Here is a 24665-nt window from a genome sequence, read left to right as displayed (position 1 = left end):
AACCAAAAAAGAAAAGCAAAAAAAGGATATCGATCAGAGCAAAGAGAGAGAAGCACTCTTGGGCCATTAACTCTGAGCTGCCTGTGCTGTTTCTGAATACGAAACAAGCCTTGAAGGTGAGGAATATCTGGCACCCAGATTTGGCTATAATGCACCACTCTTCCACAGTCTTATCCAGCTACATGGCTTTCACTTGTCAGGATCCCTGCCCCCCCCCAAAAAAGGAAGGGAGGGAGATTTTCTGTTGGAGGGAAAAGTGGAAAATAAGATGTCAACAACTAGGCAACAACTGGAAGGAAAAAGGAAAATGGCATAGCATAAGACCCACAGAATGGCTTTGAGGAAAACCAGCCCCACAGAGAAGAAAATGAGATTGAGACAGTAGGTATCTTCCCTATTGGTCTGTTTCTTAAAGCTCCTAAGTCATACTGTCGGGATGATTAAAGGTAGGGGTCCAGGGTTTGTCCAAGCAGACACAGATCTAGTGCTGACTCCATACCACATGGTGCTCTCCGAAATATACTTCCCAGGGTGCTAACAGCACAACAGTTGGGGGGGTTATTGCTTTGCAACATCAGCCCTGAAGACAACAGCTGATGATCAATGCTTTGAACAGACACCATCACACACAACTGCGAGCATCCAAGGCCAAGAAAGCCATCGCTAATCTACCTCAGCATAACCTTCTGACTGTGTCCCCCTTGCGCATTGCCCTGTTCAGGAAACACATCTCCGGCATCCCTATTTAAGATTTATTTTATTACCACATTAATATCTTGCCCTTCCATTCAGACGGAATGCTCAGGGTGGCACACAATCACTCAAAATAACAGAACCCTAAAACGTTACGACAAATTTAAAGGGGCACCTCCCACCTGAGTCTACACATCCATTAAATGGTCCATCCAGAACTAAATCTGGGACAAACCTAGAAGCCGCTTTCCAGTTCAGCACTAGAACAAATGGAATAATGGAATAAAAATGCCTCTGAGCATACTGAGAGTACATTCCACCATCAAAGCCAACCCCGAGGCCTCTTCCATTATGAGGAAGCCGTCCAGGCTTTGCCAAGATTCCGTTCCAGTTTCTCCTCCCTACCCCCTCCTATAGACTAGGTGCCCCCTGGGCTTTATATTATTTTTCACATGTATACACGGTATCTTTTTCCAATGAGCTCAGGACAGTGTACGTGGCTCCTCTCCTTCCTTTATGTTCACAACAACCCTGCATGGCAAACTAAGCTCATCCTGAGAGACACTGGCCTGAGGTTACCTAGTGCGCATTCATGGGCTAGCTGACTTGAGAATTGGGACACATAACATAAGAGCCCTGCTGGATCAGGACCCAGTCCAGCTTCCTGTTCCCTAAAGTGATCCACCTCTGAGAAGCCCACAGGCAGGGAAGAACAGCAGACCACTCTCCTGCAACTTGTATTCAAGGAGAACACTGCAGCTGAACCCGGACGTATCCACATATCCCTTATGACTAGTTATTGACAGACTTGTCCTCCATGACTTTGTCCAATCCCCTTTGAAAGCCCTCCAAGCTAGAGGCTATCATCACTTCATGAGGCAATGAATTCCACAGACTGATTACGTGCTGATTGAAGAAGTCCCTGCTCAATCTCCTGCCAATCGGTTTCATTGGATTCCTAGTTCTAGTCTTGGGAGGAAAAACATGTGCCACTTCTCTGCAGCACAAATAATTTTGCACCTTTTTTAATGCTAGAGAACCCCAAACACTGCAGCTTTTCCTTCTAAGGAAGGTACCCCCCACCCCTCCAGTCATTTAGGTTGCCCCCCTTTGCACCTTCTCCAGCACCACAATCTCCCTCTTGAGACGTGGCGACCACAGTTGCACACATCTTCCAAATGTAGTGGCACCATAGATTTTTGTACAGTGACAGAAGAACATGAGCAGTCTGATTCTCCATCTCTTCTCTGACACCCTGGCCCAGGTCCTACATTCTGTAACAGCTATCCTCAACCTTTCTCATCTCACAGCACACTGAGAAGGCGCTAAGACTGTCAAGGGACACCCTAAGAACATCAGAAGAGTGCAAAGGCCCATCTAGTTTCCTGGATCTCACAGTGGCCCACCAAATGCCCTGGGGCGCACGCAAGACACAAGAGACCCTAAAACCTATCACTTCTGGGACAAGGCACGCCAAGCTGCCAGTGGGGGCTCACACCACCCAATGGCCCTACGAATAAATGACCCTCTCCCAAATGCAGACAACGTACGGCACACCGGCACAGTGGTTGAGAATCGCTGCTCTAGAACCACACCACCACCCTGCCCTGTCTCTTACCCCAGAGAAAGAGGAGGAACTATGCTCCATGCTGTGGGTTCTGGTTTCAGTTTGGGCAGAAGGCGATACATTCTCCTAAGACAACTGTGCTTCTGAGCCTGTGCAGAGAGAATCTCCCTTTGCTGTCCACCACTTACACCCCACCCAGCCCTGTCTCTTATACCAAAGAAAGAGGAGGGGCGATGCTCAGTGCTGAGGGTTCTGGTTGCAGTTGGAGCAGAACATGATGTGTCCTCCTAAAAAACAACTGTTACTCTGAGCCTGTGCAGAGAGCATCTCCATCTGCCGTCCACCACTAACACCCCACCCAACCCTGTCTCTCTCTCTTACAGCAAAGAAAGAGGAGGGGCGATGCTCAGTGCTGCGGTTGCAGTCAGGGCCAGAAGGCAATGCATCTTCCTAAGAGACAACCATGCCTCTGAGCCTGTGCAGAGAGCATCTCCTTTTGCCACTTACATGCCACCCAGGCCTGTCTCTCTCACACACCAAAGAAAGATGAGGGGCTATGCTCAGTGCTGTGGATTCTGGTTGCAGTTGGAGAAGAACATAATGCATCCTCCTAAGAGACAACCGTGCCTCTGAGCCCATGCAGAGAGCATCTCCCTTTGCCGTCCTACACTTACACACCACCCAGCCCTCTCTCTCTCTCTCTCTCTCTCTCTCTCTCTTACACCAAAGAAAGAGGAGGGGCGATGCTCAGTGCTGCGGTTGCAGCAGTGCTCAGATGCTCAGTGGTGGCCGTTGGGGCAGAAGGCAACGCGTCCTCCTAAGAGACAAGCGTGCCTCTGAGCCTGTGCAGAGAACATCCCCCTTTGCCGTCCTACACTTCCACACCACCCAGCCCTGTCTCTCCCTCTTACACCAAAGAAAGAGGAGGGGCGATGCTCAGTGCTGCGGTTGCAGTTGGGGCAGAAGGCAACGCGTCCTCCCAAGAGACAAGCGTGCCTCTGAGCCTGTGCAGAGAGCATCCCCCTTTGCCGTCCTACACTTCCACACCACCCAGCCCTGTCTCTCCCTCTTACACCAAAGAAAGAGGAGGGGCGATGCTCAGTGCTGCGGGCTCTGGCTGCAGCTGGGGCAGAAGGCAACGCGTCCTCCCGAGAGACAAGCGTGCCTCTGAGCCTGTGCAGAGAGCACCCCCCCTTTGCCGCCTGCCACTTCCAGCCCACCACTTTCAGGAAGCCTCCCATTTGGAAACGACACCCTCCCCACCCCACCCCCGAAGTGGGCAGCGGCAGACCTACCCGGAGGAGGAGAGGCGGCCGGGGGCGGCAGCGGCGCTCACCCGCCTCTCCATCCCGCGCGCTCCGGCAGCCGAGGAGGCTCTGCGGGCACCGGGCGAGCCGGCCAAGGGAGCCACCCAGCCCAGCCTCGCTCCGCCTCCTGGCCGGCCCCGAGCAGTGCTTCGGCAGGGACGCTCGCCGGCCCCGATCCTGCGCTGACCTGCGAGTCGGCGCCCAGTGGAGACGCGCCGCAGCAGCTGCCCTGACTGCATCTGGGGAGCCAGCCCGCGTCCTCTCCAGCCTTTACTCGCGAGTAGGCATGCACCAGGCTAGGGCCGCCGCTGCTGTAGGGTGGGAGGGGGAGAAAAAGATGAAGCCTGCACTGGGCACATACTTACCTGGGAGTAAGACCCAACTGAACCCATATCTGCTCCCTTCTGAGTAGACGTGCCTAGGATTGCGCTTGCAAGGACCCCCATATGGACTGCTAACCTCTGTGGGTCTACTCAGAAGTAAAGCCCATTGAGTTCAGTGGGACTTACTCCCAGGTTAGTGTGTCAGCCTGAGGCATAAAATTATGGAGCAATTTCTCTCCCCCCCCCCCAGTTCTGACCAAAGCTGTTTCTTCCCCCCCCCCCCCAAACATGACATGACATCATTAAGGCTGCAACCCCTATGCGCACTTTCCTGGGAGTAATTTCTATTGGCTTCAATCAATGGGACTTACTTCCAAGTAAACATGCATAGGGAGGGCCTTGTGAAATCTCCAGGACTGCTTTCCCCAGGGAGGTGGGTGCTGGTTCACCCAGCCGATTCCAGGCCAACCCCTGAGGGATTGGCAACTCCTTCTCTCCTTGGGGACTAGAGGAAGGGGTCATCCAGTGAAACCAATCGGTGGGAGATTGAGAGCAGACACGAGGCAGTTCTTATTCGCACCACACATAAATAGTCCATGGGATTCATTAACACAAGTGATGGTCATTGGCTTGGCTGGCTTTCAAAGTCAGTTTCATTGCCATAAGATGTGGCTTGGTTCACTTTCAAAGCTGATAGTTTCCTGAAGGACAGATTCATCAATGGTTACTAATGATGGCTATGCCTTACCTATGAGGTCAGGCGGCGGCGGCAGCAGCAGTGTGGCTCTGAATACCAGTGGCAAGAGAGCAAAGGGGGGGGGTGTCTGCATCCACATCCTGCTTGGAAGCGTCTGGTAAGCCATAGTGGGAAACAGGATGCTAGACTAGATGGGCCCTTGTCCTGTTCCAGCTGGGCTTTTCTTGTGTTCTTAAACCTATGTGTGCAAGCCTTACGTGGCAGCAGGCTCCACTTGGAAGCCCTTCCCCTAACTTCTGAGTAAGAGGGCACAAGCTCTGGTTGAACACTGGTGAGGTAGCAATAGCAAGTAAGCTAAACAGGGCAAGTGGGTGGACAAATTAGGAGAGACTTAAGCTGCAATCTTAAACACACATACTAGAAAATAAGCTCCACTGACCTCAATCAAAACTTACTTCTGAGTCAATATGCCCAGGATTAGAGCATAAGGCTACAATCCGGAACACATGTCCAATTGAAAGTAGTGGGATTCGCTTTTGAGTCGATCTTGCCAACTGAGCTATAAGAGAGCATGGCTGTACAAGTTTATTCAGGAGTGAGTCCCTCTTTTTAATGGGGTTTACTCCTAGGAAAGTGTGCACACACTCGTAGCCTGAAGCTGTGATTCTATGTACACTAACCCAGGTGTAAGCCTTACTGAACAGGATGCAATTTGCTTCTAAGTAAACATCATAGTATTTCACTGTAAGGTTGCAACCCTATGCGCACTTTCCTGGGAGTAAGCCCCACTGAATATACAGTAGTAGGTCTTCTGTGCAAACATGCTTTGGATTGTGCTGTATATAGGATAGGAGCAAGATTCAAAGGGATACTCTTTGGTGCATGTATTTGGGAGGGCCTGTGGCTCAATGAGAGAGCATTTGCTTCACATGGAGAAGATCCTATATTTATGGAGCATATAGCCTCCCTTTCATAGCAACAGCCTTCAAGGCAGCTTGCAGCAGTATTTATACATAATACAATTTTTGAAAGTACAGTTATCTAACAGTAGTAAGACCACAAAATAGGTGCAAGGCAACCTATTAAAAGCAGGACACCCAGCAGGCTCCTCGACAGCAGAGGTCAGAGGTCAGGTGTCAGGACAAAGAAGGTGTCAGGTGCCTGAGTCCACAGTTTGGGTGCCACCACAGAAAAGAGTCTTCCTGTATTAGTCGCCAACATGACCTGAGAAGGTGGAAGCAGCTGAAAGAAGGCCTTTGAAGATCTAAGTTGATGGACAGGTTCATGTGAAACAACATGGTTCTTGAGCTATCCGAGACCATTCAAATGACAACTAATGACAGCCTGATTAGAGGCTCCAGTGCTGCATTCCTTTTGCCCCATCTAAAATCTTCTCCCATCTGTGAAAGCTGGTTATGAGGGAACACCAAGGCTAGTTTGGCTGCCCGCATTCCCAAGGCATCTCATAAGTACTGCTTCATAAGAACATAAGAACAGCCCCACTGGATCAGGCCATAGGCCCATCTAGTCCAGCTTCCTGTATCTCACAGCGGCCCACCAAATGCCCCAGGGAGCACACCAGATAACAAGAGACCTCATCCTGGTGCCCTCCCTTGCATCTGGCATTCTGACATAGCCCATTTCTAAAATCAGGAGGTTGTGCATACACGTCATGGCTTGTACCCCGTAATGGATTTTTCCTCCAGAAACCCGTCCAATCCCCCCTTAAAGGCGTCCAGGCCAGTCGCCATCACCACATCCTGTGGCTTCACCCAGCCTATGGCAATTGCCCTCAGCCTTTTGAAACCCAGCACCCATCTTTAACAATAACCTGCAACAAGGGAGCCACTTTTAAATTTTTAGATGAAAAACACACACAACCATTTTCTTGAAAGGCAGCCAGTTGCAAAGACGTGCCAGCACGTCTGATAGTTGGTGTCTGGTCTTGCACAGAACACTGTGCCGAGGCAGCTCACAAGAAATTGAAAGACAAGTGGCAGTAGAAAAGAGTGAATTTTGGTGGGTACAGTGTTGGATGAACAGATGAGACAAGCTACATCCACCAAAATTCCCTCTACTACTAAGCATTATAGATACAAGAAGTGTCCTCCTCTGCCACTTCTCTCCTCAAGAACAGTTCTGGACAAAAATAGGAAATGGTGATGTCACTGATGTGACCCATCTTAGATTTGGTTGTGACCCAGTTGTGGGTTCTGATGTACTAGCTGAACACCAATTATCTAGGGCTGAACCCTGGTCCAGGCTAAACCTAGGTATGATTCAATCACTCCTCAAAACAATACAGTGCTGAGCAAACAGAAGCCTTTCATCAGAAGCCATACATCTTCTCATCTTACTCCCACCTGGAAGTTGGGAAAAGTCTTGGCAGGTCAGAGGGTGTGACCGATTCAGAGCCCTAAAGCTTTTCCTGGGCTGAGGACCAGCCCACCCATAAGGCCATCTGAGATGGTTGTCTCAGTAGCCTGAAATGGGTTTCCCACCTCTACCCACGCATATAACCCCCACTGCTTCTCTTCCTCCCCTGATTAGAAAAAGAAGGGAATGGAAAGGGGAAGAGGGGAATGGAATGTGCTTTTCTGCATAGAAATTCAGGGCATTTGTCTGGAAGAGTTTGATTAAAACATGTTGATTTTCCAAAATGTCTGGACAAAACCTACGTACTTTGTAGAAGTTTACATAAGAATATAAGAAGAGCCCCACCGGATCAGGCCAAAGGCCCATCTAGTCCAGCTTCCTGAATCTCACAGTGGCCCACCAGATGCTTTAGGGACAATCTGGTGGGCCACTGTGAAATACAGGAAGCTGGACTAGATGGGCCTTCATAGGAAGTTTATAGATCGCCTTTCAGTTTCAAGACGGTTTACGAAGTCATTAAAAAACAGTTTAACTACACAACCAAATACAGAAGCACTGCATTAAGGAACACAGGGCCCAATCATATTTAACTTTCCAGTGCTGATGCAGCCATGCCAATAGGGTATGTGCTGCATCCTGTGGTGGAAGGACAGTCATAGAGGCCTCTTCAATGTAAGGGAACATTGGTTCCTTTACCTTGGGGCTGCATTGCAGCTGCATCAGCACAGGAAAGTTGGTTAGGATTGGTCCACAGTGAGCAGAAACCGGCAAACAGCAACCAGACAACAAAGGCACAGCACGGTTAATTCATAGTCAATGAAATCCAAACGAACCAAGCATCTCTTTACTGCTTGTTTAAAGTGAGCAGCATAGGGGCCAGCCAGGCCCTCGGGAGGAGTGAATTCCATAGTCAGAGAGCTTCAACTGAAAAAGCATTGTCCTAGCCCTTAGCCCGCCACACCTCAATAATCTCAAAGACCATTAAAAGCAAAGGAGGACACCTGTCGGGCTCCTGGACAACAGCAAGGAAGGTGTCAGGTGCATGAGTCCACAGTTTGGCTGCCACCACAGAAAAGAGTACTCCTATTAGTCACCAACGTGACCTGAGAAGGTGGAGGGACAGAGAACAGGGTCTCAAAGGAGGAACGCAGCACGTGGGCAGGTCCACCTTGGACAATGAACAAGATGAAGTGCTACAGAGACAAGTGCATACAGAGAGGCAAAAATGCAGGATGATTCCACGGGCTTCAGAACGGAGGCCCTATTGGACCACAACTCGCAAATTTAGTTATCTGTGGCTTCCAGTGTACATGGGTGTTCCAGGAATGTATCTCCCAAGGATACTGAGGTTCAACCTGTATTTTATATGTAACCTTAGCCAGTGGCATTGCTAGCGGGTGCGAGAAACACCGGGTGATGCTCAAGGGGGTGTGTGACACCACTACTGGCCAAAATTTTAAAAATCTTGGTACATTCAAATAACACCATTTTCAAATAAAGGTATTTCAGTGTTGCTTGTTTCATTGCATTCTGCATGAAATCACATACTGAATGATATATGATTTCACGCAGAATGTAATGAAATAAACGGCATTGAAATAGCTTTATTCTATCAAAAGTTATAGCCAAAAACCCAGCGGGAGCGGGGTGAAGGTGCATTGCCCCAGTGCCTGGGGCACTGCCCTCCCCACTCCATAGTAGGAGGTCCATTGTGGGGGGTGATGCACCATCTGTTGCAAACCTCGTGATGCCACTGCTCTTAGCCTAACCACATTTACCCAAAATTTAAATCTGTGTGCAGTGGAAAGTATGTCCACATGAAAGAGCTCAGGAGGACAAATGTTGGCATTGGTTTTAAGACGCGTTCCTATTTTTAATATTCATGAAACAGTATTATTAGAATCCTCAAATGAGAAAGGAGAAGTATAAACCAATAAAACATATTTTGAGATACTCATTCAAGCAGGCCGATTTGCCCTTCTGTTTTATGTTGTGCTTCGTTTTGGTTGCCGCTCAGCTTTATGCTTCTAAGAACAGTATATGGTCAGGCTGTTTGCTCCAAAATGGCCTGTTTTTATTGCCCAAGCTCCTTTGATTATCCCCTCAATAGACTAGAAACAAATATTTTAAATAAGCTATTACACTGCCAATGAATATTTAAATCATGATCCACTGCTACAGTGTTTCAGCCAATCCACTATTCTCACTGTGCATAAGGCCCTTCTTCCCTTTATAGACCTTTGATTCTGGGTCCCCTTGAATCTTTGGCCCATCCTCTATGTTTGCAGCACCTGCCCGTTCTGTACACAGGATGTTGCTGCCTACAGAGTCAGACCGCTGGCCACCTATCATAGCACTGTCAACACTGACACCAACAGTGGTGGGCCGCTGTGAAATACAGGAAGCTGGTCTAGATGGGCCTATGGCCTGATCCAGTGGGGCTGTTCTTATGTTCTTAACTACAATTCCCAGGAGGCCTTGCAAGTCTTCTTGTTGTCTGGTGTGCTCCCTGGGGCATCTGGTGGGCCGCTGTAAGATACAGGAAGCTGGACCAGATGGGCCTATGGCCTGATCCAGCGGGGCTGTTCTTATGTTCTTAACTATAATTCCCAGGAAGCCTTGCAGGTCTCTTGTTATCTGGTGTGCTCCCTGGGGCATTTGGTGGGCCGCTGTGAGATACAGGAAGCTGGACTAGATGGGCCTATGGCCTGATCCAGTGGGGCTTATGTTCTTATGTTCTTATGACTGGCAGCAGCTCTTAATAATATTTTTTTTCTGCAGATGCCAGGAGTTGAACCTGGGACTTTCTGCGTGTAGTGCATGTGTTCTGCCACGCAACTACAGCCCCTCCCTAAACAGTAGCACAAGTATTTTATGCGAACTGTGATTGGCAGTGGCAAAGTGCAGGAGAGACCTTTGGGGAATCTTGCTTGGCAATGATCCATTAATTGTCATTCTTTGTGATACTGCACTTCCCTGACATAACACTCTGAATAAGCCCTAAGTCTTTACCAGATCAAGCCCAAATAGTTTCTGCATGACTTGTTCTTCCAGTTTGACTTAATTGATTTAGCATCGCACCTTTCTTTAAATGGGTGTAACTCCACATGTGGAGAGACAAATGCAATCATCATAATAATAAGGTACAAAATAAACTTGGACTGTTGAGAGAGTACAATGAGGAGTAGGATTCTTAATGCAACCCTGAGCCGCTGGCAGTATTGCCTCAGTCATGCCATTAAGGTAACCTTAAAGTTCAATGCAGATTGACCTTGAAAACAGACTTTGCTCTATGATCTGAGACATGAAACATCATAGTAAATAATAAAGAATATTCCCCTGGGGGTCGTGGCAGGAGGGTTAATGTTGCCAAATTAGAAGTTTTGTGTTTCCTGACTTCTCCAGAGTTAACAGCTGCAAAACTCCCAGTGTCACCTTTTATTAACAGCAGAAAGAAAGCAAGGGGGGAAAAATGCAAAAGATGAATACAATATAGCTGTTAAGAATGCAGAAATATTCTGCTAAGTGGCACACAGCTGACTGATTTTTATGCACATGCCCCCTCAGAGCGCACTGCAAATATAAATTTGGCGTGCATCTAAAGACAAACTTCAGTGCACAGGTTGATACTGCTAGAATAGTCGATGCCCCAGCACGGTAGGAGCACTACTACTGGAATACAGCCATTTCTCTTTAGCCATAGCTGGCTATCCTCCCAACTACGCAGTTGTCTGTTCTTAACTTTTAAGAACCTTCACGCACTATGAGGTGGCAAACCTGGTTCTGCCCCCTTTTACACTTAATGATGGGGTGCAGTTGAGGAGGGACTCCCAGGACTTCTACAGAAGGCAGAGGTGCAGCTGGGTCATTTGACACTCGAAGCCCATACATTTTTGACACACACACCCCATACGACAAAATTATTTTCAGTACAATCATGGCATGAAATGAGTATTAGCAATGGCCAGAAAATAAACACAGTGAACATTTTTCCACAAGCAGGAGAGGAAAGTCAGTGCCCAACCCTTCTATTGCTCCCTTGCACATAGTACTCAGTGACACACTGCCCCTACATATGGGGGTTCAATGTAGCCATAATGGTTAATAATCACTGATAGACTTATAGTCCACCATTAATGGTTAGAATCAACTCTTAAAGTCATCCAAACCAGTGACCAACAACATCCAAACTTCCCACCAGTTCCCACCACTAGGGGTGGTGTTACCCAGTGCGGTAACTCATTTTGTTACCCCATTAACTTTATTTATTTGTTTAACTATATAACAGTATAACAGTCACCCAACAAATCAGTAACCAACAAAAAAAAACCGCTGACATTGACGCAACTGAATAGTTCTAGTTTTAGCCTTGACACATGGAAACGAGAGCTGACATACTAACACCTTATTGGTCCATGCTGTGTCATAATAACACTTCACTGTCACTTGGAACAATCAGTCTCTTTGGTCAGTTTTGAGTTAAGAAAACCCACTTTTTGTTACATAAGGCAGTTGTGATAACCTTTGATAAAACACTGATAATTCAACTTGTTCTTTTTTTCCATTACAATCTTTAGTAAATTATACATTGACTGATAAATAACATGATGATGTTATTCATTTAAAAAAAAAAAAAGGTTTTCACAATTTTGGCCACTACACACACAGAGAGAGAGAGAGAGAGAGAGAGAGAGACCTCAAGGGTGTCATCTGGGGTGGCTCACCCTCTCCACTCCTTGCTAGTTATGCCACTGAAAGGGGGGGATGTCATTAGCAGGTGTTACCCTTGAAACTTTTTTCAAAGGACTTTAGCTGAAGACCATCAGGCTCAGCAAGAGGCAAACTGAGACATTTGCCTAGGGGCATGAATATATATATAGGCCACTGTCTTTCTCAAGGGCTGCCCGACAGACAGTATATAGCTCATGTTACATTAAGCCTGCAATCTTATGCAAATTTCCAGAGAGAAAGTAAATTGTACTGAACACAGTGGAACTTCCTTCTGAGTAAGCCCGTTAAGCTAGCACTCCAATATACCTTTTATAGTAACCTGGGATACCTTTAAATCCAATTTTTCACACACTTGTTTTGGAACTTCTGCAGCCCTTCTGAAGAGTTTGAGATGAAATGAGCCAGATCTGTCAGTGAAGTATCATACCTTTCAAAGTAGGAATGAATGGCAGGGGAAGAACACATGCTAATGAAGACATATAAGGTTGATTTTTTTAAAGACAGCCTTAAAGGGGCACGGTTATGGTGGTGTCATGACGTCCTTAACTTCAAAATGTACCACTATATCACTGCTTTACTCAGGGACAATCTTTGACAAATGCTCCTGTATAATGCTTTTGCTGACAGACTTCATTTTTAGGTGTAGCCAAAAAATCATCTTATATACAGGCCTTGAAAGCCTGTATGTGAACCTGGCTTTAATCACATGCCATCCATCTACAATACTATCCTGCAGTTCCATGAGCTGGCAGCATTTTCAATGGAAGTGAGTCAGAAATGGTTTGCTCTTTGCAAACATTTCCTAGTGTGTTTTTCTCAAGTTAAAAAAAAAAATTAAAACATAAAGGAAAGCTAGAAAAAAAATTACAAGTCATGAATCTCAAAGCAGAAAAACCCACAAGTGTGGCTACTAATGTATGCACTTTGATGGAGATACAGCTGGCCAGGGAGAATACTGGCTTCATTGTCCCATCACCTAGGAGTTTCTGCTAAACCTGAAGGTATGAGAATCAGGACAACTGAGCAGCCTGTCCTATAATCAGCGTGCTGTCAAAATAGCTTCCCTTGGATTCCCTTACCTGGGAGTAAGTCCCATTGAAAACAATGGCCTTGCTTCTCAGTAGACATGCATGGGATTGCAAGCAAACATTGTGTATCATGGAAGAAGGATTACAGTCCATTGCCTACAGGAAGATCCCAGGTTCAACACCTGCATCTCTAGGATCTGTCTCTAAAATACTGATGAGCCAACACTGATAATATCAGGCTAGACCTGGGGTGTCCAAACCCTGGCTCTGGGGCCATTAATTAATTCATTTTTTTTTCAGCCCTCGACACAGTATCAGAGAGATGATGTGGCCTCTGCCAAGAACTTTGGACACCCCTGGGCTAGACAGATCAATGAACTGATCTAGTCAAAACGGTTGCTTATGTTAAGCATGTTTGGCCATCCATGTAATACGAGGAAGGGAAAATTTCAGGCAAACTTTCAGGCAGAGTGGGTTACTGCCCATAGGAGGCAGCTTTGTATACTCTTATTTCTTACTACAGTTAAACTTATTCTGTTCTTGGTTGTAATTCATATTCATATTTTTTTATATATACACAAACATGCACACACCCCTAGAATTATTTCTCTGTCATTTGGCATAAGTGAAAGCAGAATCAAAACTACCCTTTTTGTCTCATCCCCCAAAAACTTCTGCAGTGCCTCCTTCCAAAAGGACATTTGTAGTATCCTTTGTTTCAATCACATCCAAGCAAGTTTATCAAGCCAAATTATCGTAACTGCAACATTCTTGCACTTAGTCAGACCTGTTTGCATGGTGATGAGCTGAGGGAAGCTGTATGCAGCATACAAAGCCCTAATAAACCCTGCCAGGGCTCCCTGAGTAGGTGGGAAAGGCTGTTCCAGAAGGGCTTGGAAGCAGTGGCATAGGTTATAAGTGTCACCAGGCTCTTCCAGCCAGACAGGACAGCAGTCACTCTCAATTTGGCTAAATGCAGGTGAACAAGAGCAACATACTACAAGAATTCACAACATCAGCAGTACAAAAAGGCTCCCGGTGTAATTATACTGCAGAGAAGCTGGGTGATGTGAAATGCCTTAAAAAAAATACTTAGCAAGGGAATCCACTTATCCTTTGGAACACCTTCCAGACAAAGTAAGGCAAATGTATCTGAGGCTTTTTAGCTTGGAAAAAAGACATATAAGGGAAGACATGATTGAGACCAGGGCTGGCCCACCCAAGACATAAGAACAGCCCCACTGGATCAGGTCATAGGCCCATCTAGTCCAGCTTCCTGTATCTCACAGCGGCCCACCAAATGCCCCAGGGAGCACACCAGATAACAAGAGACCTCGTCCTGGTGCCCTCCCTTGCATCTGGCATTCTGACATAGCCCATTTCTAAAATCAGGAGGATGCATATACACATCATGGCTTGTACCCCGTAATGGATTTTTCCTCCAGAAACTTGTCCAATCCTCTTTTAAAGGCATCCAGGCCAGATGCCGTCACCACATCTTGTGGCAAGGAGTTCCACAGACCAACCACACACTGAGTAAAGAAATATTTTCTCTTGTCTCTTCTTCTAACACTCAATTTAGTGGATGTCCCCTGGTTCTGGTGTTATGTGAGAGTGTAAAGAGCATCTCCCTATCCACTCTGTCCATCCCCTGCATAATTTGTATGTCTCAATCATGTCCCCCCAGGCGTCTCTTTTCTAGGCTGAAGAGGCCCAAACGCCATAGCCTTTCCTCATAAGGAAGGTGCCCCAGCCCAGTAATCATCTTAGTCAAAAGAGATTGAGTAAAAGGCTCACATAGAATTGGTGGAGAGTTGCAAAGGGTGCCCCCACATCCTGCAACTGCCCCCCACTGGCCCACCACTCAGCAAGCCACTTTATTCAGCCCACCGGTCGTCTTCCTGATGATACTGGGTACAGGTATCCACTGACACCAGGGATGCTCTTTAAAAAGATGGGGAAAGTGAAGGAGATGGCTAAAAATAGCTCTGTTCACTACAGCACAGCAAACAGCTGCATTTCCAGGGCTGCAGGCAGTCTTCTGAGCTGCCTGCAGCCTCTTCCTGGTCACGCCAAGGTTCCTCCTTTCATTCAATGTTGCTCCAGACCAGGGGTGTCCAAAGTTTTTGGCAGGAGGGCCACATCATCTCTCTGACACTGTATCGGGGGCCGGGGAAATAAAGAATTAATTTACATTTCAAATTTGAATAAATTTACATAAGTTTACATAAATGAATATATTAAAGATGAACTTATATGGATGAATCAAGGTCTTGCAATAGCTCAAGGCTTATAAGAGGCCTTGCAAAAAGCAAGGCTGACCTTTCCTTAGCTGCTGCTGCTGCATCACAGATGTGAAAGAGCAAGCAGTGAAGGGAGCTCTCATCCCACAGCTCACATGAGAGGTCAAACAGTCACCCTCACACTGAGAGAAGTTGCATTGGGCCAGTGTGGGCTTCAACAAATCTCCGGAGGGCCAGAGGCTCATTGGAGAATGGGGGCTCCCTGAGGGCCGCATTGAGAGGGGGTTTGGGCACCCCTGCTCCAGACAATGCAGTTTGATCAGGGTGACCAAATGTCATAACCGCAAAAGAGGACAAAGCACCCCAAAACAGAGGACATCCAAGAAAAACGTAGGACACGACCACATAAAAGCTAAAAACGCTCGTATGTTCATTTTATGTGGTTAATTTAAACGCTATATTACTTATTAAATTTTAAACTATATTACATATTTATTATGTAGAATTTATTGATTACAAGAAGGCCATCTACAAAACCCCCGCAGATACCAGGGCACACCTGTATTTGCATCCTGGACTATTGAGTCTCGGTCAAATGTGTCCCAGGATATTCGTGTCTGGCGTTATTTTGCACCCCAGTTATTTGCCTCCCACTATAACTGGATAACAAACCCCATGTTATATATCCTAAACCTCCTATCCCAGCCCTAACACCACCTTAGCGTTTTAAAAATAAAAAAGTGCATCTGCTATATACATATATACACATATACATACACACACACATATATATATACACATACACACATACACATATACATATATATGTGTGTGCGCGTGTGTGTGTATATATATGTGTGTGTGTGTATATACACACACATATACATATATATATACATAGTGTTGGCAACCTTCAGTCTCGGAAGACTCTGGTATCGCGCTGTGAAAGGTGGTTCTGGAACAGCGTCTAGTGTGGCTGAAAAGGCCGATTTGGGAGTGACAATCCCTTCCACACTGGGAGCAAGTGCAGTCTGTCCCTGGTCTGTCTCCCTGGCTACAGGCCTTCCTTCTTTGCCTCTTTGCCTCAGTCTGTTGGCCAAGTGTCTCTTCAAACTGGGAAAGGCCATGCTGCACATCCTGCCTCTAAGTGGGATGCTCAGAGGCCAGGGTTTCCCACCTGTTGAGGTCCACTCCTAAGGCCTTCAGATCCTTCTTGCAGATGTCCTTGTATCGCAGCTGTGGTCTACCTGTAGGGCGCTTTCCTTGCACGAGTTCTCCATAGAGGAGATCCTTTGGGATCCGGCCATCATCCATTCTCACGACATATACATATACATATATACATATACATATACTTATACACACACACACACACATACACACACACACATATAATGGGACCTGAATGTCTGGGACACAAAAAGAAAGGCTGCAAATGTCCTAGACTTTTTTTACCAGGATACAGTTGTCCAGGATGGAATGGTCCTGTCAGTCTTTCTGATCACTGAAAGTGACTCTGGATGAAGAAGGAAGCAGGCTGCTACCACCACCGCTTCCTTGCACACCTAACTGCTGAGGAAAGCAACTGTGTGAGTCAGGAGGGACGGTGCAAAGATCTGGAGCCCACTCCCTACCTTGAGGTTTGGTGCCACTTCCTTTCTGCAGGCTGTCTCCTTCAGTTAAGCTCCACTCATCCTATTTATTTCAAACAGGGGAACAGAGAAGTGGCACCAAAGCTCAATGAAAGGGAATTAAGGGTGGGCTCCAGATCACCTCACCCTGCCTCGCCGCCTACCCAGCTGCTACCCACCCAATGGACAATGAAGCGCCAACAGCAGCAGCTTTTCTTTCTTTTTTTTTTGGCTTTCTTCCTCCAGTGCCATTGTCAGCAAGAGCGAAGAGGGTCTGAATCCATGCTACTTCCAGGTTCAGCAACAGTATGCCTGAGAATACCAGCTGCAGGGGAGCCATGGCGGGAGGGGGGCCTGTTTCATCTCCTGCTTGTGGGCTTTCCAGAGGCAGCTGGTGGGCCACTGTGGAAAAGCAGGAAGCTGGGCTAGGTGGGCCTTGGGCCTGATCCAGCACTGGTACTCTTCCATGTTTACATTCTTAATCCAAATGATTTTTGAGCCTGACGGGGCAAACAAAAAAGCATGCGATGACTTCTAAAGTGAAAACACTCTGTGTCATATTCAAAATCGGGGATAAACTTGGAACCCCTCATGACCAAGAACATCAGGATCAGGCAGGAGGAACGTGAAACCTCCCTTGCCCTCAGGCTTCAATGGGGTGCCAGGCACTCTGACAAACTTGGCAGTAAGGCACCTCTTCAGGAAAGCAAAGAATACAAACGGTCCAGTCCTACTCAGGTTGATACAAAGCCAGCATTTTCCCTGGCAAATTAATAATTAGTCATTGTTTGATGGCTCACCAGCACCAATGAGAGAAGGGAGTTTCCAGGGCAGATGATAATCAGTAATAATTGTTTGCTGGATCAAAACATGGGCTAGGTTAATTGAGCAATTTCCAAAGGTGGATCAGAGAACATGGATTTCCAGAACCCTGGAACTGGGTTACCACAGCATGGGGGCGGGATTGGCTGGAGCGGGATAGCAACTGCTAGCAAAGGACAACTGCGTTTAGGATTGCTAGGCGAAGATAGTGACTTCAGGACTGAGGATGAATCCAAAATAACGGATGTATTGCTTTGGGACAACATCAGGCTACGTTATTCATATCCCTGTCTGTCTTTCAAACATCCTTAGGAAAGCTTCCCAGATGTTTGGAGTTAGGAAAATGGAGCCCACATGTGTACTTTTTTTTAATATCAACATGGAAATTTGGGTTTTGATGAGGAAAATGTTATAGTACTTGGAAAAGTAATATATTCTTTACACACACACATAGCTACAATATTATGCCACGTATGACTCATATATTAGCTACCCTATAATTACCATATAAGTATCAGAAATGAGAACTGTCTCCAGAGAGACTTGCATTGCATTTCTTGCAAGTTGCTTGCATTTCACCCTCTTTCCTCCCCTACTTCAGATCATCACTTATGTGGAAGCCAAATCTAACCGCCTGTTTCTAAGAACTTCAGCTGCCTTCATCATCATCATCATCATCTGATGATGATGATGATGATAATGGATGGTGCTGGCCACATGGAAGATACTGGCCTCATGAAAGCTGCACTGACATTATGCCACTGGTAACTACAGCGGGGGTGGCAAAGGAGGAATGTTATCCATCCATGCCCAGTTCACTTTCTCAAATGGGGGCCCTCAATGATTCCTAGCCAGGAATGCTTATGGAGAGCTAGGTAGCAGACAAGAGAGAGTCTTATTTCACTACCACCACTGTAGTTGTCAGTGGTGCATGAAGGAGAAATTGCATCTGTCTGCAGCCCAGTTCCTACCCCTCCAACATGGAGGGGTAGGGGGCACACACATGCATTTGCCAGGATCACGGGAGAGTGCCATTGGCAGGGGTCTTCTGACCCCGGGGTCTACCAAAAGCTTGAGCCACCACTGGAGAATGGGTCTAAAAGGGCAATTCACTACTCATTGTAACGGATAATACAAGTTTCTTTCATTCTCAGTGGACCAACAGCAGCAACAAATTGCATTCTGATGACTGGTGGCTGTCCGCCATGTTCCTCCCCCCCCCCAACTCACAATGCTTCGTGGCATTAACTTCCTGGAGCAATAAAAAAAATGGCAGGCAACAACCTCCAGCCTGAATGCTGTTGCTGGGCCATTGAGAATGAAACTTGCATCCACTGCCACGATAAGGGGAAAAGACCCACCACAGTTCTCATGCCAAGGACTCCCCGCAAACCTAGAACTGTCCATGGTTGTACCAAGAAAATCACAGGCAGAAGGAAGAGTTAGTTAGTTAGTTAACCTTTATTGGCATTATAAATATTAGAGCAGACAACTGACAACAAAGTGGAACAATACAACCGTTATCCACTAGACTAGTTCAGGAAAACTAAATAGAGAAAAAAGAAATAGGGTCTAGAAAGAAAAGGAGCCGGAAGGGACAGCCTTATCCTTTCAGTAAAACAGGTGTTAGATGGAGAAAGGTGACTACAAAAATTTTAAAGAAGATTTTATAGAACTAAAGTCCGGCGTTTTTTGTAATATATAGGCCAGGAAACTAGCCACTGAATACGTCAAGGGAGCAATAGAGTCTTCCAACAACTGGGGAAGGGGTGATACCTGAGGGGGGAAATTAGAAATCCAGGATTCTAAATAAATCCTACGATGGGAGTCATGAGAGGGACAAAAAAGCAAAATATGTAAAAGAGTATCCGGGGTCTCCCCACAGAATAAACATAATCGTTTCTCGCGAGGAACTCGCATGAAACGACCATAATGAACAGCTGAGGGAAATATGTTGAGTCTAGCGAGCATGAAGGCTCTCTTCAGTCTAGGATTAGTGAGGTGAAAAAAATAGTTTGAAGTGGCAACAACAAGTTGAGGAAAAAGACCTAGGGAAAGGGGGGAACAGGTCAAATTAAGAGAATTTTTTAAAGTATTGAATTCAGCTAGGAAAAGGTGGTCTTTGATAATTTTATAAGCTTGAGATAAGTTTAGATCAGCAAGTAATTCTACTGATAGGTTAATGGAGTGGAGTTTAGTTTCCACTATTTTAAACCAAATAAAGATATATGTGTCACTCATTAATTCTGTAATTAAAGAGTCAGGGGAAGGAGATAAATGAATCCTTAACCAAAACTTAAAGGTAAAAAGCCAGGCATAAGTGGAGGGAAGGTGTAAACCAAGTTCTAAAAGAATAGTGGGCAACCGTATAAGATTAGGAATACCTAATATCTTTCTAAAAAAGGAAGAAGCAATATGATCCAAATCCAGAAGGAAGAGTTTGCTTCTCCTAGCTACCTTCCCAGACAGCACTTACCATCTTCCTCTACTCTGTTTTGTACAGATCTGCTGTGAGCCAGGTTGGGTCACTGTGTGTTGGCAACCTTCAGTCTCGAAAGACTATGGTATCGCGCTCTGAATGGTGGTTCTGGAACAGCGTCTAGTGTGGCTGAAAAGGCCAATTCGGGAGTGACAATCCCTTCCACACTGGGAGCAAGTGCAGTCTGTCCCTGGTCTGTCTCCCTGGCTATGGGCCTTCCTTCTTTGTCTCTTAGCCTCAGACTGTTGGCCAAGTGTCTCTTCAAACTGGGAAAGGCACCGCTGGACCGCTCAGAGGCCAGGGTTTCCCACCTGTTGAGGTCCACTCCTAAGGCCTTCAGATCCCTCTTGCAGATGTCCTTGTATCGCAGCTGTGATCATCAGGTTGGGTCATACTGCATCACATTGCATCTAATACTGCAAAGAAGGACTTTGGGATCTGAGGGCATTCCTTCCACCCAGAACAGAGCCTCCCTAAACCAGCGGCATCAATAGGGTTTGCATTTCCCTGGTACAGGAGGCCAGCGTGCCCCACCTATGGTGGACCTCCTTTATGCAGTGGGCGGGGCAACACCCTGGGCAGTGGGCATGGTGATGCACCATTGCCCCACCCCCACTGTTTTTGAGCTATAACTTTTGATAGAATAGAGATATTTCAACACAGCTTGCTTCATTGCATTCTGCGTGAAATTATGCATCGAATGATATATAACATGATGGTATTACTCGAAAATACCAAGATTTAAAATTTTTTGGCAGGTAGTGGTGTCATACAAACCCATGTGCACATCACTCACTGTTTCCTGCACCCCCCTAGCAACGCCACTGTCACCACCACCCCCAACACAGCACCTTATTTTAAGCAATTAAGTCCTTCTCTCAGAAACACAGCAAAAACGTGTCAGACACACACACACTGCTGGTTTGCAAATTAACACAAAAGCAAAACAAGCACTGTTGAAAATTACAACTAGCATGAACGTTTTCAACAGAGAATTACTGCTGGCAGGTTGTTCCTTTATTAAAACATCTCTGGGCATGTGTTCCATTTTAGAGAGGTTCTGGCACCCTGTTGTTTATATAAGCGAAAGGGCTTATATTAGTTTCATTTACGCCTTAGGCCACCTCACCTGCCGTGTGCCAGGGTGATTCAGTGCTCATAGGGGGGCAAACCTTACCCCTGGGCCTTCGAGCATTCGGTCTGCAGTACAGACGTAGTTCATCTGAGCTTACAAACTGTAAGTGTCTGGGTGAGCAGTCAGGAACTCTGCCAAAAAAAAGGGGGGGCGTCCCATTCGTGTACACAAGCTACACAAAATCTACTATCAAATCTCTTCTAAGATCTATGCGCGCAGACTTCACTGGTTCCTCCTGCAGTGCTTCCTGAGCCAGGATCTAATGCTTCATGGGGCTGCCGTGGCACAAACAGAAATCAGAAGCGTTAGGTGCTCATAAAACTCATGGAAGCTCACATGTAAATAGCACAACTCTTCAGTGTATGGGCTGAACTGCGAAAATCACAGACTGGAAAAAGACCCTGGAGAACCATGGCCAATCACTGTAGACAACACTGAACTAGGTCAACCAGTAATAATAATAATATACAGGTATTTCTATACCGCCTTTCTTGGTCCTCAGATTTCTCCTTAGACTTTATTCAAGGAGGTTTACATAGGCAGGCAATTTTTAAATCCCCATAGGGATTTTTACAATTTGAAAGAAGGTTTCTATCTTTCAAGAAACCACAACATTCAGGTGTTTCTTTCTTGATCTGGCCGCACATTCTGGCCTCCATTCTCACATGCTCAGAGCAGATGGAATAGCTCGGCTCAGCTTGTCAGCTGCTTCAAGGTCACACGGTGCCGGTGGCCTCGAACTGGCGACCTTCGGATGTTATCTTCAGGCAAGTGGAGGCTCAGCCCTCTAGACCAGACCTCCAGCCCTCTAGACCAGATCTCCAGCCCAACCAATGGCCTGATAAGGCAACACACTGTACTGCAAGAGTGTGGTCCAAAGGTATGAACCCTTGTGATGGTTATAGGCAACACACACACACACACACACACACACACAAAATCTGCAGCTCACTTGCATTCTCACAGATTACATCATTAAAACTATGCATCAATGGTGCCTCCATTGCATTAAAAACATTAAAATATAAGCACAGATCCTGATGGAGTTGAATAGAGCTGGTCCAAGACCTCCTAACATCTGATGTGGCATGCCAAATATGGCCCCTCTATACCCAATGATGTGCCAGCTTTGCTCTTCCCACTCTACAATGTCTCAGCTCAGCACTGCCCTCCTCTCCACATTTTTCTCTGACCCCCTATTCCTTTTCCAATCCAGACAGTGGAAGTAGAATGAGGAGCAGTGGAGGCAAGCGTGCGATGGGTGTGTGCCCCCCCACCAGTCTGCCGCCTCAGGTAACTGCTTCAGTTGGCCTCATAGATGGGCCGGCCCTGCATGATTTTTTTTTACATATACACTACAAACACCTGATTTTTAATAGTGGATCTGGTGCTACGTGGCTTACAAGCCCTTCCTGGAGAGGAGAACTACCCCCACCCCCTGACACTGCAGCGACACAGACAAGGAACAGACCAGAAGGACCAGGCAAACTTCACCATGTGAAGAGCAACATGAAGGTTTGAGATGTGTTGGGCAGCAACTGCGAGTCGATTTTCAGCTATGCATCTCAGAGAAATGCTTCCTTGAACTTGAGGTTACCAACTGGCAAGGCAGCCACTGTTTTCATTGTGTTCTTTCCTTTGTGTCTCTGAATAAACAAATTTGTTTTTCTTAGAGTGCTTGCAGCCAGGGCGCTTAGTCTGAGTTTGTCACAACTCTTTACAGGGGTTTACACAATGTTATCATCCATGCACTGTCCATCAGTATTTTCTCCATGCTTAAATCGTCACGTTTATTGATGTGGAACACCTGATTTCGATTTTTTTATGAACAGCAGTATACATGATCAGTGACTGCAGAGTTCCACTGCGTTCAGTGAAGCTTACTCTCAGGTAACTGTGTATAAAATTGCAGCATTAATGTAACATGAGCTTCGTACTGACTCTCAGGTAACCCTTGGGTAAGGCAATGGAATAGACCAGGGGTGCCCAAACCCCAGCCCTGGGGCCATATGCGGCCCTCGAGGCCTCTCAATGCGGCCCTCAGGGAGCCCCCAGTCTCCAATGAGCCTCTGGCCCACCAGAGATTTGTTGCAGCCCACACTGGCCCTACACAACTGCTCTCAGCGTGAAGGCAACTGTTTGACCTTTTTGCGTGAGCTGTGGGATGAGGGCTCCCTCCACTGCTTGCTGTTTCATGTCTGTGATGCAGTAACGGCAGCAAAGGAAAGGCCGGCCAGCCTTGCTTTGTGCAAGGCCTTTTATAGACCTTGAGCTATTGCAAGACCTTAATTCATTCATATAAGTTCATCTTTAATATATTCATTTAGGTAAACTTATGTAAATTTATTCAAATTTTAAATATAAATTAATTCTTTCTTTCCCTAGTGTCAGAGAGATGATGTGGCCCTCCTGCCAAAAACTTTGGACACCCCTGGCCTAGACCAGCAATTCCCAAACTCACCATTGCTGCAGGGCACTTGATCCATGGCACCTTACAGCAAGCAAGGAAGAGGAGGCTGCACAGGACCCTATGAGTGCTCTGCGATGTCCTGGGCTGCTGAGCACACAGTTTAGGAACCACTGGCCTAGACACTAATATATGTCCTAGGCAAATTTCTCAGTTTGCCTACTGCTGAGCCTGATGCTGCTTCTCAGTTCAGGCCCTTTGAGAAAGTTTCAAAGGTAGCACCTGAGCAGTCCTGCTGATGACATCATCAGGCACCACCTGCTGTATGAGAAAATCCAGAGCTCCACTTCCTGTCCTCCCCCACATCTGAGAGCGAGCGGCCCAGGGGACCTGGGCCTGGACCTGGTCTGCCAGGGGGGACCAGTTTACATAAATGAATATATTAAAGATGAACTTATATGAATGAATTAAGGTCTTGCAATAGCTCAAGGTCTATAAAAGGTCTTTCCCCTGGGGGCTGGGGATAAGAATAGGCCCTCCGTTTGGCTGTACTTGTCGTAAGAGGCCACTAAACAGCCACCGGGTAGATGGGACTCGTCGGCCTGGGAAGGCAGCTCATCTGAGAGAAGGAAAACTCTGACCCCAAACTTCCACTGCCTTGTGGCTACATCCAGTTATAGAAAAGGCTTCAGGAGTCAACCTCGAGGCCAAATCCGGAGCCAGAGTCCCTGAGGCAGTTCATGGCTGAACACTGTCACGTTCTGGCAATTCCTGCGACGTCGCTGGAACCAACCGTATTGGCTTCTGCCTTTCCATTGGACCATTTCAGCGACGTGGAGAGGGGGGATTTGCTGCATGGGTAACAGTCTATCCTCCATACCTGCTTTCCCCAGGCTTCGCGCACTGGAGACGACACTCTGTTCCAGAACCACCATTCAGAGCGTGACACCATAGTCTTCCGAGACTGAAGGATGCCCACAACTGGTCTGCCAGGCTAACTACTATACAAGACTGCCTCTTCCCAGTATTGGTCTCTCCCCAACAAATGAATATGGAGTAGTAATTTTTCTTGCCAAAGATGTTCTGCCCTCTGGCTACACTTTAGTCCTTTATGAAGGATAATCAACTTATCAGTCCCACTTGCTTTGTGACAAAGAGCCCAGTGAGCAGGAAATTGCCTCCTACCAAGTCAGATTGTCTTTGAAAAAGTAGTAATGTCTGCAAAA

The 24665-nt window shown here is 46.6% G+C and overlaps 1 protein-coding gene across 1 annotated transcript in view; it reads right to left on the bottom strand.

Annotated features, from left to right (window-relative positions):
• LOC136663868 (ankyrin repeat and fibronectin type-III domain-containing protein 1-like) overlaps positions 1-3640 on the bottom strand; it is a 473183-nt gene extending 469543 nt beyond the window's left edge. Inside the window, exon 1 of the mRNA XM_066640828.1 lies at positions 3556-3640. The gene's annotated coding sequence lies outside the window, so the exon portion shown is untranslated. The remainder of the gene's footprint in view (positions 1-3555) is intronic.
• Between the last annotated feature and the right edge of the window lie 21025 nt (positions 3641-24665).

The sequence above is a fragment of the Tiliqua scincoides genome, chromosome 13 (assembly GCF_035046505.1).
Source record: "Tiliqua scincoides isolate rTilSci1 chromosome 13, rTilSci1.hap2, whole genome shotgun sequence".
Taxonomy (NCBI): Eukaryota; Metazoa; Chordata; class Lepidosauria; order Squamata; family Scincidae; genus Tiliqua; species Tiliqua scincoides.
The sequence above is the reverse complement of the archived record's forward strand: the minus strand, read 5'-3'. Positions and strand labels throughout refer to the sequence as shown.